We start from the raw sequence: 17,143 nt of genomic DNA on the forward strand, positions 1-17,143 counted from the left end.
GCTTGAGACACCCCAGGTGTCGCTTGCTGCGTCCGCTGACCCAGCCGCCGAGGCACCTTCTAGTGTACCCGGCGCGTTGGGGCCGCCCTCACCTCAGGGTGAGTGGCGGACTGCAACGCGTTCGCGTCGCTCAAGGCGGAGGGTCAATGTGGAGGCTGGCTGGCTGGCCTCGCCCGTTCATCCTGTCAGTGGGCAGGTGGCCGCTCCTTCAGCAGGGCCCGAGCAGCCACACGGGGGCAAAGGCTTGCTGGTTATTGGCTGCTCCAACGTTAGGCGGGTGATGGAGCCCCTTAGGGAAATAGCGTACAGGGCTGGAAAGAATCCAACGTGCACTCGGTTTGTCTGCCGGGGGGCCTCATCCAAGATGTTGAGGCGGCCTTGCCTGCGGCTATCGAGCGTACAGGGTGCAGTCGTCTGCAAGTAGTTGCTCACGTCGGACCAATGATGTCTGTCGCTTGGGTTCTGCGGCGATCATACAGGCAGCTGGCGGATTTGGTGAAGACCGCTGACCTCGCACGCGGGGTGCAAGCAAAGCTCTCTATTTGCAGCATCGTTCCCAGAGTGGATCGGGCTCCTTTGGTTTGGAGCCGAGTGGAGGATCTCAACCAGAGGCTTCGTCGTCTTGGCTGCAGATTTCTAGACTTGCGCTACTGGGTCGGGAATTGTAGGACGTCCGTTGGTAGGTGAGGGGTGCACTACACAAAGGAAGCGGCTACTCGGGTAGCAGAGTACTTGTGGCGTGCACATGGGTTTTTTTAGGCTAGGCAGTAGTGCGAAGTGTCCTGATGAACACTCACCAGTCGACGTGCAGGCAGGGAAATCAGGACGCGCTCAGTGTAAAGACACTTCAGCTAACAACATATTAGCAGTAAATTTTCAGAGTGTTCGGAATAAAGTTCATGAATTTACTGCCCTCCAGGAAGCGTGTGGCGCGCAAATTATTCTCGGGACTGAGACCTGGCTGAATCATGAGATAGGAAGTTCTGAAACATTTAGTGACGGTTGGAACGTGTATCGGAAAGACCGATTAGACACCGTAGGAGGTGGTGTCTTCATTGCAGTTGACAAAAATATTGTGTCTACTGAGTCCGAAGTAGAGTGTGATTGTGAAGTTATCTGCACACGTTTAACAGGGCTAGGGGAAATAAAGTTAATTGTGGGGTGTTATTACCGGCCACCAGGTTCCACCGTGACAGTTCTAGAATCGCTCAAAGGGAGGCTACATTCTGTATCGCAGAAGTACCCGGATCGTGCTATATTAGTTGGAGGCGACTTCAACCTACCTAGTATATACTGGGATGTCTATGGATTCATTACAGGTGGTACAGACAAGCCATCGTGTGAATTACTTTTGAAAACATTATCCGAAAACTGTCTTGAGCAGCTAAATGGACAGCCAACGCGTAATGGAAGTATTTTAGATCTGGTAGCCACGAACAGACCAGACCTCATCGACGGTGTCAGTGTTGAGACAGGGATTAGTGATCACTATGTTGTCATTACGACTATGGTTACGAAAGTTAAAAAGTCAGTCAAGAAGGCTAGGAGAGTATTCTTACTAGAAAGAGCAGATAAGCAGTTGTTAGCTTCCCACTTAGTAAATGAATTGTTGAGTGGTACTTAAGTAAATAAATTAGCGAAATCAAAGTGAAGTAGAAATTAGAATATAAATGAAAAACTTGGTTTAGTTTAGAGAGTTACATACTGGCATTCAGCGGGCAGAACAGCAGAACAGAAGAGACAATGACCGTGAAGTCAGCAAGTTCCACATAAGCAGGCGCTGTCGATTCAGCCGTCAGGGCATCGCCCGACCGGCTCACGTGTTTCTCAGTTGTCGCATGTGAGCAAAGGCCCTCGCCTACATCCCAAGAGCCAATGACCGACGTTAAGAAGATTCTTCGAGGAGCTTCTCAACGTGACAGAAGAGGCAATGACCGTGAAGTCGTTCACCTCCAGTAAATTGAAGTGAATAAATACGCGAGACGCAGTGGCCCAGACAGACGGAGATGGAGACGAAGACGGAGACGAAGACGGAGACGAGCGACGAAGAAGACGAAGAAGTGAAGAAGCGTAGCAGTTGTTTTAAGTCAGTTTCGGTGCTGAAGACCGTCATGCAAGAAGAGACTACATCATTCACAGTCGCACCAAGTCCGCCGCTGTAATGGAATAGCAAGCAGCAGCCACGGCGCCAGAAGACAGAAGTTAAAAGGTATTTGAAGTCTGATTTTACGCACCCGGGTGACTCGTGAGGACGGGAAGGAGACGGCCTCACATCAGCAGTCACCTGTGAGCTGGGATGAAGACCTGACAGCCGAAGACTGGCAAGCGGGAGTCCGTGGTTCGAGTCCGCGACACTGGCCTTCCCCCGCCGCGCCGCTCCGCTGGCCGACGCACAACACACGCGGCCGCTTAGAGAAGAGAAACACTGGGACGCCACATCCAAGGTATAACCATCCGATGCACGACTTCGCTCGCAATAATTAAACGGACCAACTCGCGCTGCGCGTCTCCAGTCAGCTGGACGAGACAGCGACACGAGATACACACCGCTACGCGTAATCAGACGCCGCCGCCGCCGCCGCATCCGCAGCAGAAGGCTACGCAAACGACACAGCTGCCGTTCTCCGAACCAGAACACCCAGTAAGATACAGTTGTACGAAACTTTCAATAAAAGTTATCTTATGTAAAATTGCTGTTTCATTCTACCTCATACCCGAGCCAAGAAAGAACCCACCCTGCCCATATATTGTTAAGAGAGAAAAGTTAATTTATTTAATATTTTCACCCTGACAGAATGCTTTAGAATGCTCATCCTGACAATTGACAGCATCCAAAGAGTAAACCCAGTTACATTTAGTAGCAGAAGTATTACATTTAGTGTCACAACTGTTACAGAATCGACTTCATTTACTTCCGATGCGATGGACGTGGAAGAATTATGGGCAAATTGTAAACACATTATAAATCACGCATTGGACAAGTATGTGCCGAAAAAGTGGGTTACGGACGGAAAAGACCCACCGTGGTTTAACAGCGCAATTCGGAGAATGCCAAGGAAGCAAAAGCAGTTGCACTCGCGGTACAAGAAAGATTGGGAGAATGAGGGCAGGCAAAAGTTAGTAGAGATTCGTGCTGCTGTAAAAAGAGCGATGCGCAAAGCATTCAACCACTACCACCGTCATACCTTAGCAAAAGATCTTGCGGAAAACCCAAGGAAATTCTGGTATTACGTAAATTCGGTAAGCGGGTCGAAGGCTTCCATCCAATCACTCACTGATCAGTCTGGCCGGGCAACGGAAGACAGCAAAACGAAATCTGAAATTTTAAATTTAGAATTTGAGAAATCTTTCACGCAGGAGGATCGTGCAAACATACCGCCGTTTGAGTCTCTTACAGATTCCCGTATGGAGGACATAGCGATAGACATCCCTGGGGTTGTGAAGCAGCTGAATGGGTTGAAAATAAATAAATCGCTAGGTCCTGATGGGATTCCAATTCGGTTTTACAGAGAGTACTCTACTGCATTTGCTCCTTAGTTAGCTTGCATTCATCGCGAATCTCTTGCCCAACGTAAAGTCCCGAGCGATTGGAAAAAAGCACAGGTGACGCCTGTATATAAGAAGGGTAGAAGGACAGGATGCTCAAAATTACAGACCAATATCCTTAACATCGGTTTGTTGCAGGCTTCTCGAACATATTCTCAGTTCGAATACAATGAATTTCCTTGAGACAGCATCGCTCCTGCGAAACGCAACTCGCCTTTTTTCACATGATGTCTTGCGAACCATGGATGAAGGGCATCAGACGGATGCCATATTCCTTGACTTCCGGAAAGCGTTTGACTCGGTACCCCACTGCAGCCTCCTAACTAAGGTACGAGCATATGGGATTGGTTCCCAAGTACGTGAGTGGCTCGAAGACTCGAAGAACAATCACCATCCTCGATGGTGATTGTTCATCGGAGGTGAAGGTTTCATCTGGATTGCCCCAGGAAAGTTTGGTAGGTCCGCTGTTGTTTTCTATCTACATAAATGTTCTTTTGGATAGGGTGGATAGCAATGTGCGGCTTTTTGCTGATGGTGCTGTAGTGTACGAGAAGATGTCGTCGGTGAGTGACTGTAGGAGGATACAAGATGACTTGGACAGGATTTGTGATTGGTGTAAAGAATGGCAGCGAACTCTAAATATAGATAAATGTAAATTAATGCAGATGAATAGGAAAAAGAATCCTGTAATGTCTGAATACTCCATTAGTAGTGTAGCAGTCACGTCGATTAAATATTTGGGCGTAACATTGCAGAGCGATATGAAGTGGGACAAGCATGTAATGGCAGTTGTGGGGGAGGCGGATAGTGGTCTTCGGTTCATTGGTAAAATTTTGGGAAGATGTGGTTCATCTGTAAAGGAGAACGCTTATTAAACACTAATATGACCTACTCTTGAGTACTGCTCGAGCGTTTGGGATCCCTATCAGGTCGGAATGAGGGAGGACATAGAAGCAATTCAGAGGCGGGCTGCTAGATTTGTTACTGGTAGGTTTGATCATCACGCGAGTGTTACGGAAATGCTTCAGGAACTCGGGTGGGAGTTTCTAGAGGAAAGGAGGCGTTCTCTTCGTGAATCGGTACTGAGGAAATTTAGAGAACCAGCATTTGAGGCTGACTGCAGCACAATTTTACTGCCGGCAACTTACATTTCGCGGAAAGACCACAAAGATATGATAAGAGAGATTAGGGTTCGTACAGAGGCATATAGGCAGTCATTTTTCCCTCGTTCTGTTTGGGAGTGGAACAGGGAGAGAAGATGCTAATTGTGGTACCAAGTACCCTCCACCACGCACCATATGGTTCATTGCGGAATATGTTTGTAGATGTAGATGTAGAATCCACTAAAATATAGGTCCAAGAAATGGTATCGACTTTAAGTAGGGTTCTGGAACATTTACTGTGTTCCAACTTTAAGATATATCACGATTAAAACTACTATTGACATATAACCAGCACGAAATCAGAAAATATCCTCCTTATGCAACAGAACTGACTCTTTGCCACGTGAAGTAATTAGCGGCGTAAACAAGACATACCAAGTTGATTCAATATTTCTAGATTTCTGGAAGGTTTTAGATACGTTCGTCACAAGCAGATTCTAATCAGATTGTGTAGCTTTGGCGAATAGGCCAGTTGGATGATATGATTCCTGACTTTCTATCAGAAAAGTCACGGCTCGTAGAGACTGACGGGAATTCATCTAGTGAAACCAAAATGACATCCGGAGTCCCCCAAGGAAGTGTTATAGGTCGTCTGCTGTCCTTAATACACAAAAGTGTGCTAATAGTAATGCCTCCAAATGATTTGAAATCTCTCAAACTTTTTTTATCAAACAAATGTTGTTAACATTCTATGCCTTTGTTATTCAAGTCATGTATTTTTTTTTCAACATAGGCACCTTGGTGGCTAACATATTTCTCCCAAACAGACACCACTTTTTGAGACCGTCACCGTAGACTGTTTGACTTTGTTGACAGAGCCACAATCTCATCTCTGCTTGCAACATTTCATCACTAAGAAAGTTAAGTTTTCGAAAATGTTCTTCATGTTTTGGATGCAGTTGAAAATCGTATGGGACCACATCGGGACCGTATCGAAGATGGTCGGTGACAGTGAACCCAAGGTATCGGAATGTTAGTAGATGCCGTAGCTATTGCATTGTCGAGTTGAAGGAGGTGGTGCTCCATGTATGGACGAAATCTTGCAGTTCTAAACTCAATTACAACACCGACGTAGTTACGTCATACAGTGCCATGTTGCACGCCACAACTCGGAGCCTTCTTTCGTCAGAGGGCTGCAAATATGTAGATATGAAGAATGAAGGCATATAAAGTTAACAGTGTTTCTTTTATTTAACAAGCTTTAAGGGCTTTCACATACGCAAACTCGGAGTTGTTAAATACCAGCAGGCCTTCGTATATAAACGACTTAGAAGACAATCTGCAAAACATTCTTAAATTGTTTGCAGTTGATGCCGTTGTTTCGGAATTATTAAAGTGATGGGAAAGTCCACACGAATTGCACAAAGATTGAGACACGATATATTTATGATGAGACAAGTGACATTTCATGAAAAACAATAAGCAATGTGATGGCCCCCACATGAATTAAAAAAAAAAGGACATCTGTTAAATTTCCGTTACACGAGAAATTATACACATTGAAGGTACTCAGTTCATCTAAATACCTCGGGATTAAACGAGAACCATTGCATTGAAAATGGCAGCGGGAAGACAGACAAAAGACTGTGTCTTGTTGGACGTACACTTTAAAGATTCAACAAATCTCGTAAATAAATGTCTACACTTGACCATCCGTTCTCTTTTAGAGTATTACAGTCGAGTTTGCCATCTCTTTCAGATCGGGTGCTGATGACCGCGCAGTTGAGCGCCCCACTAACCTATCATCATCATCATCCTTTTCAGCTAGGACTGACGGAGGACAGTCAAAGAGTTCAAAGAAGGACAGCATATTTTGTATTATCGACGAATAGGGGAGAGTGTGCCACGGATATGATATGTCAAATGGTTGAAATGGCTCTGAGCACTATGGGACTTAACATCTGAGGTCATCAATCCCCTAGAACGTAGAACTACTTAAACCTAACTAACCTAAGAACAACACACACATTCATGCCCGAGGCAGGATTCGAACCTGCGACCGTAGCAGTCGCGCGGCTCCGGACTGAAGTGCCTAGAACCGCTTGGCCACCGCGGCCGGCTATGATATGTCAGTTCCGTTGGCAATAATTAAAACAATGGCGACTCTAAGAAATTTAAATCGCTAACCTTCTACTCTGAATCCTTAAATATTTTGTTGACTCCCAGCTATAGAGGGAGAAACGACACTGTAATAAAATAACAGAAATCAGATCTTACCAGGAAAGATTTACATGTTCATTTTTTCCATGTACTATTAGAGAGCTGAACAGTCGGTTAACAGTTTGAAAGCCGGCCGGAGTGGCCGTGCGGTTCTAGGCGCTGCAGTCTGGAGCCGGGCGACCGCTACGGTCGCAGGTTCGAATCCTGCCTCGGGCATGGATGTGTGTGATGTCCTTATTTTAGTTAAGTTTCATTAGTTCTAAGTTCTAGGCGACTGCTGACCTCAGAAGTTAAGTCGCATAGTGCTCAGAGCCATTCTGAACAGTTCGAAAGTGTTTGCGTGAAAACTGTCCCAAACATATAAGGGTGAATTGCAGAATTACTAGATGTAGGTGTACATGTAGACGAACAATTTTTATAGCGAAAACGTTTCCTCACAGATAGCCTGAGTTTGTAAACCATCCTATCGTATCATTCAAGTGAATATAACATTAATAACAGCGGTCAGATTACATTTACCAAAGCACACCATATTTTATAACTAAATTAATGTGTAACAAACATATCAATCGAGACAACAAAATTTCATGGTGAGGTAGCAGTAAGGAGGACTGCCGGCCGCGGTGGTCTAGCGGTTCTAGGCGCTCTGTCCTGAACCGCGCGACTGCTACGGTCGCAGGTTCGAGTCCTGCTTCGGGCATGGATGTGTGTGATGTCCTTAGGTTAGTTAGGTTTAAGTAGTTCTAAGTTCTAGGGGACTGATGACCATAGATCTTAAGTCCCACAGTGCTCAGAGCCATTTTTTTGAGTAAGGAGCACTCACTCTGACCACGAAAAATACTAACATATCGTAACACCACATCATTCTCTATTTCATTTTTGGAACTACAAATGGTGGCCGGTAAGGTTCTCCAGGCATTCAGCAAACCCAAAACCTTCCTTCGTATTACTGAGGAACACGGCGTGATTCATCACTCCACCCAACTCTTTTCCTGTTATTCTCTGTCGAGATGTACCACTCTTTGCACCACCTGAAGTGTAGCTTAGCATCGTCTACAGCAATGTGTGACTTGTAAGGATTTGCTCGACTGTTGCATCCCATTCTTTTTCAATCTCTACACTCAGTCATTTTGCTAGCAAGACTGCTGGTACTCCTTCAGAACTGACGAGTGATCTTCTGCAGATTTAAGGCCTTGGACGTAGTTTAGCTGTGTATGTTCCTTCACACTTACACTTCGCAACAACAGCACCGACAGTCAACTTGGACAGAAGGGTTGAAGTTCCATAGGTGACGTCCAATAACTACTGCATGCACAAAGTTACTGAGCTCTTCCAACTAACCTATTCTCCTGTTACTGCTTCTCCACCGACACCAAAATACTCCCCCCCCCCCCTTCTTTTAAACTGACAGGACAGACTCTCGTGAGATCTAGTGGCTAACTACACATTGCATAGGGTTGCCGCGAGCCGGCCGTTGTGGCCGAGCGGTTCTTGGCGCTTCAGTCCGGAACGGCACTGCTGCTACGGTCGCAGGTTCGAATCCTGCCTCGGGCATGGATGTGTGTGATGTCCTTAGGTTAGTTAGGTTTAAGTAGTTCTAAGTCTAGGGGACTGATGACCTCAGATGTTAAGTCCCACAGCGCTTAGAGCCATTTGAACCATTTTTAGGGTTTCCGTGATACGTTTGATCAGACGGTGTATATTGCAAAAACACGGCGTGAAACTATTAACAAACCGACGAGGAAGATCAAACAGCATCTGAGATTGGGAAAGGACAAAAAGGACCCACTTGTAATGTCAGGAATTGGAAGCATACCATGTACGCCTGGAAAAGTCTGGACGGTCCGTCAGTACCAGGATCACCGAATATCAACGGTATTTCAGGTTGGGACAGGTGGATAAAATGGTCGTTGCGGTGCACGGGCTGTTTGGGACTGACAACATAATAAAATTCGCAGATACGAAGGTTCTTTCTGTGGAGAAGAGCAATTACGCCCGTTTGTTCAACGAAACCATGGAAGTTTACAAAAATTACATTATTTTAAATAAGGAAAATGAAAGCCTCAAGGTAAATGGATCCTGGATTCCCGTGTTACTGTACATGACCGTTGCAGGTATAAAGAGAGGAAACACAGCGGTAATGATCAAGAATAGTCCCACAGATGTTGGCACTACATGTACATGCACTGTCCAGTCACACTAATGTGACCAGCGGTCAAAAGTCTGAAAACCATCTTTTGCAGTGCGGACAGCTGCGGAACGTGCAGGAAGAGAATGAGTATTTGGGAGGTACCGGCAGGGAATTGTGTTAGATTTCTTAGTTGAGGATCCATGGTGTGAACAGTCGGATCGAGGTGGTCTAATATATTCGGGATTAGATTCCAATCTGTTCAGTTTCGTGTCCGGAGCTCGTGGTCGTGCGGTAGCGTTCTCGCTTCGCGCGCCCGGGTTCCCGGGTTCGATTCCCGGCGGGGTCAGGGATTTTCTCTACCTTGTGATGACTGGGTGTTGTGTGCTGTCCTTAGGATAGTTAGGTTTAAGAAGTTCTAGGGGACTGATGACCATAGATGTTAAGTCCCATAGTGCTCAGAGCCATTTGAACCATTTTTTTCCAGTTTGGTGGTCAGGGGCGTACGACAGACTCATCCTCGTGCTCTTCGAACCACACACGTACACAGAGAGCTGTGGGACGCGTTACAGTGTCCTGTTGGTAGATTCTATTCTGCCGAGGAAAAGCAAACAGCATCTAGGGATGGACATGATCCCCAAGGATAGACACATACTTGTGTATATCCATTGTGCCTTCCAGAATGGTGAGATCACTTAGGAACTGCCACGAAATCATTCCCCAGACAATAATGCACCATCCTCCGACCTGGAAGCTTCTGACAATTGTTGCAGTGTGTTTGCTTTCAGACGTTTCACACCGAACACACCAACGGCTGTCTGTCCGACTGAGCATAAAACATGATTCATCTGAGAAGGCCAGCTATTGGCATACAGTGCAAGCCCAGTTGCAGTATAAACGTTGCCAAAGAACAGCAGTCAGCATGGGTGCATGAACCAGACGCCATCTGCGGAGACCAATGCGCAGCAACGTTCGCTGAATGGTCGTCGAGGAGATGCTGTTGGTAGCCCCTCGGTTCATCTGGGGGGGGGGGGGGGGGAGGGGGGGAGGGGGGAGGGAGGGGGTACAGTTGTTCAACAGTTGCACATATATTCCCCCGCACACATCTCCAAAGCCGTTGTTCACCTGTATCATGACTATGGCGTATGACGCACCACAATTCCCTCATTGCAGGTTTTGTATAACGCCATTTTGCCATTCACGGTATAATTTAGCAATGGCAATTTACGAACTTAGATTTTCGGAAATTTTTCCACTATTAGGCCGAAAGCCAATAATCGCGCCCTTTTAATCGCCAGACAAACCGCTTCGTCTCCGCATCACGACCGACTGACTGTTTTCTGTGTCCTCCACCTCCCCCAACCCGACACGCTTTATATACCTTCAGCTACTAGTGCTGCCACCTGTCGCCGTTGAGTGGTTATTGCACGATGACGGCTAGCACCGGTGGTGGTTACAAAAATGAGACTGGGCAGAGTATAGCCTCAGGCCGGCGGGCTGTACTCCAGGTTGTCACCAGCAGTGAAGGGCAAACGTTTGATAGTGCCAGCCACTCGCATTGCCGAAACGTCAGGAAAGTAGTTATATAAACATTGGCCGAAGATTTCAAGACAGAAGCCAACAGGAAATACGTTTGACTTGAAATGTTTGAGAGCGGCCTTAATGACTCAGTGGTGGCTGATCATGATGCTATTTGGACGACGATGGTCACCAAAGGCAGAACGACTCATCAGATTAGCTAGGAAAATATTTTATCTTAAAATAATTAATAGGTCGTTGCTACCATTACCCATAAAGGACGCACTGAGAATATTTAGTTCATATCCGAAAAACATAGATGAGCTGTAGTTAAAACTGAAACACCTCATAAATGTTTCTCTATTTAAATACGTACTGTGAACAGTAATAATAGATGATAGAGAAACGTCTTGAATTAGTGGTTCAGTTCGCAGAATGTAAGGTGAATATTCAGCGAGTCTACCCACTCTCCACAGGCAGATTCAGACATTTACATCTACGTACATACTCCGCAAGACACAGTGTGGAGTGTAGCCGAGGATACCTCGTACCACTACTAGTGATTTCCTATCCTGTTCCACTAAAAAATGAAGCCAGCGAAAAACGACTGTACGCAGGGTGAGGCAGCTAAAATTGGCCACTCCAAATACACTGAGGCCCCATTGAAACTGGTATAGGCATGCGTATTCAAATACAGAGATATGTACACAAGCAGAATGCGCGGCGGCGGTCGGTAACACCTATATAGGACCACAATTGTCTGGCACAGTTGTTGGATCGGTTGCTGCTGCTACAATGCCAGGCTATCAAGATTTAAACGAGTTTGAACGTGGTGTTATAGTCGGCGTACGAGCGATGGGACACAGCATCTCCGAGGTAGCGAGGAAATGGGGATTTTCCCGTACTGTCATTTCACGAGTGTACCATGAATATCAGGAATGCGGTAAAATATCAAATCTGCGACATTGCTGCAGACGGAAAAATATCTGTAAGAGCGGGACAAGCGACGACTGAAGAGAATCGTTCAATGTGACAGAAGTGCAACTCTTCAGCAAATTGCAGCAGATTTCAATGCTGGGCCATCAACATGTGTTAGCGTGCTAACCATTCAACGTAATATCATCGATATGGGCTTTCAGAGACGAAGGGCCACCATGTACCCTCGATGACTGCAAGACAGAAAGGTTTTATACCTCGCATGGGCCCCCTCAACACAGACACAGGACTTTTGATGACTGCAAACCTATTTCCTGGTCGGACGGCTCTCGTTTCATATTGTATCGAGAGGATGTCTTTGTCAGCAGGGGCTGTTCAAGCTAGTGGAGGCACTTTATGGTGTGGGGCGTGTGCAGTTGGAGTGATATGGGATCCCTGATACACCGACTCTGACGGGTGACACATACATAAGCATCCTGTTTGATCACTTACATCCATTCATGTCCACTGTGGATTCCGACGGACTTCGGGAATTCCTGCAGAACAATGTGACACCACACACGTTTAGAATTGCTACAGAGTGGCTCCAGGAACACTCTTCTGAGTTTAAACACTTCTGCTGGCCACTAAACTCCCCAGACATGAAAAATATTGAGGATATCTGTGATTGTTGTGTACAGATGCGAGCTGAGCTGGCGACCCTTTGCACACAGCTCCAGGCTGCATTGGTTTCTGTCACAGAGCTTGAGGCTACTGCCAAGAGGCATAACTGTGGGAGTCAGAGGCGGAGATGCGTGGACATCGAGCACGTCCCATGCGTTACCCGATTGGTTCGCTGCTGTGGCTGCCCCAGGCACTGCCTGCACTGGAGGTTGACTCCTCACCTGTGGTCCGAAGTGTGGTAGGCAGCAAAAAACTCTCTGAGGGGCCGATCGTACGGCCTCCCCGGTTGGTTTGATGAACAGGTTTCGGGCGTTATCTGTGGCTGAAGATGTCTCTGGGCCGGATGCAGTCGTCCACCTTGTCCTAGAAAAACCTTCTCGGCCTGCAAGGTCTGGGCATTCACATAGGGTGGAGTTGCTGGTAGTTAAGAACTCCAGTGTTAAGCGCGTAATGGGGCCCCTTAGGAACATGGCTGCCAAGGAGGGGAAGGAAGCCAGTGTGTAGTCCATGTGCATACTGGGGGGAGTCATTCCGGATGTGAAAAGTGTGCTTTCGGATGCCATGAAGAGCACTGGGCGCAGCCAATTGTAGGTGGTGTCTCATGTCGGTACCAATGACGTGTGTCGCTTTGGATCTGGTGTCGGGCGGCTATAAGAAATGGTAAAGACCGCCAGTCTTGCTTGCCAGATTAAGGCAGAGCTCACCATCTGCAGCATCGTCAATAGAACCGACTGTGGTCCATTGGTGCAGAGCCGAGTGGAGGGTCTGTATCAGAGGCTTAGGTGGTTCTGTGACCGTGTCGGCTGCAGATTCCTTGACTTGCGCCATCGCGTGGTGGGTTTCCGGGTTCCACTTAATAGGTCAGGAGTCCACTACCCACAGGAAGCGACTACACGGGTAGTGGGGGCTGTGTGGAAGGAACTGGACGGTTTTTTAGGTTAGAGGGTCCCAGGCAACAACAGAAAGGACGTCCGTCTAAAAGGCGACAGGTAAAACACAGGAAGTTACTTGTAGAAACGATCTGTATTGTAGTTGTAAATTGTCGTGGCTGTGTTGCGAAAGAACCAGAGCTCCAAACCGTAATAGAAAGCACTTCAGTTCAAATAGTTATAGGTACAGAAAGCTGGAAATAAGTTCAGCCCAAATTTTTTCAAACGATCTAACAGTGTTCAGAAAGGATAGATTAAATATAGTTGGTGATGGAGTATTTATTGCTGCCAAAAATAGTTTGGCTTCTAGTGATATTGAAGTAGATAATACTTGTGAAATACTATGGGTAGACGTTATTCTTGACAGTTGGACTAAACTATTAACTGGATCGTTTTACCGACCCCTCGACTCAGAAGATATAGTTGCTGAAAAGCTCAAAGAAAACGTGAGTCTCATTTCAGATAGGGACCCCACTCATTAACTTATAGTCGCTGGTGACTTCAATCTACCCTCAATATACTAAAAAACTTATACGCTTAAAGCCGGCGGCAGGCATAAAACGTCATCCAAAATTGTACTGAATGCATTCTCAGTAAATTATCTTGAACAATTAGTTCATGGGCCCACTCGAAGCGTAAATGTTAGCGAAAGCATACTTGACCTCTTAGCAACAAATAATCCTAGGCAAATAATGAGTACCTTGACGAACACAGGGATTAGCTACCACAAGGCAGTTGCTGCTAGGCTGAAAGCCGTAACACCTACAATCATAAAAAAGAAACGCAAAGTATATATATTTTTTTAAAAAACTGATAAAAGTGCTCTTAACGGCGTTGTAAGAGACAGTCTTGACTCCTTCTGATCTGGTAATGTAAGAGTAGAAAAGTTTTGGAATGATTCCATAGAGGTAGTAACGACAGCAATTAGGAGATACATACCACATAAATTAATAAGTGATGGTACTGATCCCCCATGTTATACAAAACGGGCCAGATCACTGATTCAGAAGCAGCGAAAAGGTCATGCTAAACTGAAAAGAACGCAAAATCCCCAAGACTGCCAAAGTTTTACAGAAGTTCGAAATACAAAGCGTACTTCAATGCAAGGTACTTTTAATAATTTCCGTAACGAAACTCTTTCTCGCAATCTGGTAAAAAACCCAAAGAGATTCTGGTCGTACATAAAGCGCACCAGTGGCAAGACACAATCAATACCTTCACTTCGCGATAACACCTGTAAAGTCACTGATGACAGTGTCACTAAAGCAGAGTTATTAAACACGGTTTTCCGAATCTCCTTCACCTAAGAAGAGGAAGTAAATATTCCTGGTATTCCAGTCAAGAACAACTGCCAAGATGGTGTCACAAAACAGATTAAATCACTTAATAAAGATAAGGCTTCTGGTCCAGATTGAATACTGTCAGGTTCCTCTCAGAGTATGATGATACAATAGCTCCATATTTAACAATTATGTAGAACCGCTCTCTTACAGAAACATCCGCACCTAAAGATTGGAAAATTGCTCAAGTCACACCAATACCCAAATAAGGAAGTAGGAGTAATCCGTTGAATTACAGGTCCATATCACTAACGTCGATTTGCAGTAGGGTTTTGGACTATATACTGTATTCGAACATTATGGAGTACCTCGAAGAAAACGATTTTATTGACACATAGTCAGCACGGATTCAGAAAATATCGTTCTTGCGTAACACAACTAGCTCTTAAATTCATGAAGTGAGTGCTACCGACAGGAACGTCAGATAGATTCCATATTTTTAGATTTCCAGAAAGCTTTTGACAGCATTCCTCACAAGCGTCTTCTAACCAAACTGCATGCCTATGGAATATCGCCTCAGTTGTGCGACTGGATTCGTGATTTCCTTTCAGAAAGGTCACAGTTCGTAGTAATAGACGGAAAGTCACTAAGTAAAACAGCAGTAATATCCAACGATCCCCAAGGATGTGTTATAGTCCCTCCATTGTTCCTGATCTACATTAACGATATAGGAGACAATCTGAGTAGCCGTCTTAGATTGTTTGCAGATGACACTGTCATTTACCGCCTTGTAAAGTAATCAGATGACCAAAACGAATTGCAAAATGATTTAGATACGATATCTGTATGGTGCGAAAAGTGCCAATTGACCCCGAATTAAGAAAAGAGTGAAGTTATTCACATGAGTACTAAAAGAAATCCACTAAGTTTCAATTACACGGTAAGTCACAAAAATCTGAAAGCTGTCAATTCAGCTAAATACACCAATGGCCATTAAAATTGCTACACCAAGAAGAAATGCCGATGATAAACGGGTATTCAATGGACAAATATATTATGCTAGAACTGACATGTGATTACATTTTCACGCAATTTGGGTGCATAGATCCTGAGAAATCAGTACCCAGAACAACCACCTCTGGCCGTAATAACGGCTTTGATACGCCTGGGCATTGAGTCAAACAGAGCTTGGATGGCGTGTACAGGTACAGCTGCTCATGCAGCTTCAACACCATACCACAGTTCATCAAGAGTAGTGACTGGCGTATTGTGACGAGCCATTTGCTCGGCCACCAATGGCCAGACGTTATCAGTTGGTGAGAGATCTGGAGAAAGTGTAGGCCAGGGGCCCGCATCTCGTGGTCGTGCGGTAGCATTCTCGCTTCCCACGCCCGGGTTCCCGGGTTCGATTCCCGGCGGGGTCAGGGATTTTCTCTGCCTCATGATGGCTGGGTGTTGTGTGCTGTCCTTAGGTTAGTTAGGTTTAAGTAGTTCTATGTTCTAGGGGACTGATGACCATAGATGTTAAGTCCCATAGTGCTCAGAACCATTTTGTTGGCCAGGGCACCAGTCGAACATTTTCTGTATCCAGAAAGGCCCGTACAGGACCTGCAACATACGGTCGTCTATTGTCCTGCAGAAATGTAGGGTTTCGCAGGGATCGAATGAAGGGTAGAGCCACGGGTCGAACACATCTGAAATGTAACGTCCACTGTTTTAAGTGACGTCAATGTGAACAAGAGGTGACCGAGACGTGTAACCAAAGGCACGTCAGTGTGGCGATGACGAATACACGCTTCCAATGTGCGTTCACCACGATGACGCCAAACACGGATGCGACCATCATGATGCTGTAAATAGAACCTAGATTCATCCGAAAAAATGACGTGTTGCCACTCGTGCACCCATGTTCGTCGTTGAGTACACCATCGCAGTCGCACCTGTCTGTGATGCAGCGTCAAGGGTAACCACGGCCATGATATCCGAGTTGATAGTCAATGCTGCTGCAAAAAGCCGTCTAACACGAGGCATCACAACACCGTTTCACAAGGCAACGCCGGTCAGCTTCTGTTTGTGTATGAGAAATTGGTTGGAAACTTTCCTCATGTCAGCACGTTGTAGTTTATTGACAAAGCACGTTGTAGGTGTCGCCACCGGCACCAACCTTGTGGGAATGCTCTGAAAAGCTAATCATTTGTATATCACAGCATCTTCTTCCTCTCGGTTAAATTTCGCGTCTGTAGCAAATCATCTTCATGTGCAGCAATTTTAATGGCCAGTAGTGTACTTAGGTATTATAATTACAAATACTGTACAAATAGACTAAATTGGAACGATCACATCGATAATGTGGTGGGTAGAGCAAACCAAAAATTGCGATTCATTGGCAGAACACTTAGAAGGTGCAACAGTTCAACTAAAGAGACTGCTTACACCACGCTTGTCCGTCCTATTCTGGAGTATTGCAGCCGCAGTTGTTGGAAGACATCTGAATGGACCTAAGGAAATCAGTGCGGTACCAATATTACGGATGTCCCTCTCATTCCGCGTAAGTGATGAGAGGAACTCTTAAGACAACATTTTGAGAACATTGGGACTGTCGTTCAGGAACCGCAAAATGGTCTGCACACCAACCAAACTTAACATTTCTATACTTTTATCTCTGCTGAAAATTGAAACTGCTACGACTCCCGAAGGCATGAACTGTCTTAAAACAAGGGCCTGTGCTGCCTTAACTCCAAATCAAATTCAATGTGCAGCTTTGTTTCTCCAGAATCACTTTATAGCGTGTAGCAGCACCCGAGTTACATGGGTGCTTAC

This window comes from Schistocerca americana, chromosome X, assembly GCF_021461395.2.
Source record: "Schistocerca americana isolate TAMUIC-IGC-003095 chromosome X, iqSchAmer2.1, whole genome shotgun sequence".
Lineage (NCBI taxonomy): Eukaryota > Metazoa > Arthropoda > Insecta > Orthoptera > Acrididae > Schistocerca > Schistocerca americana.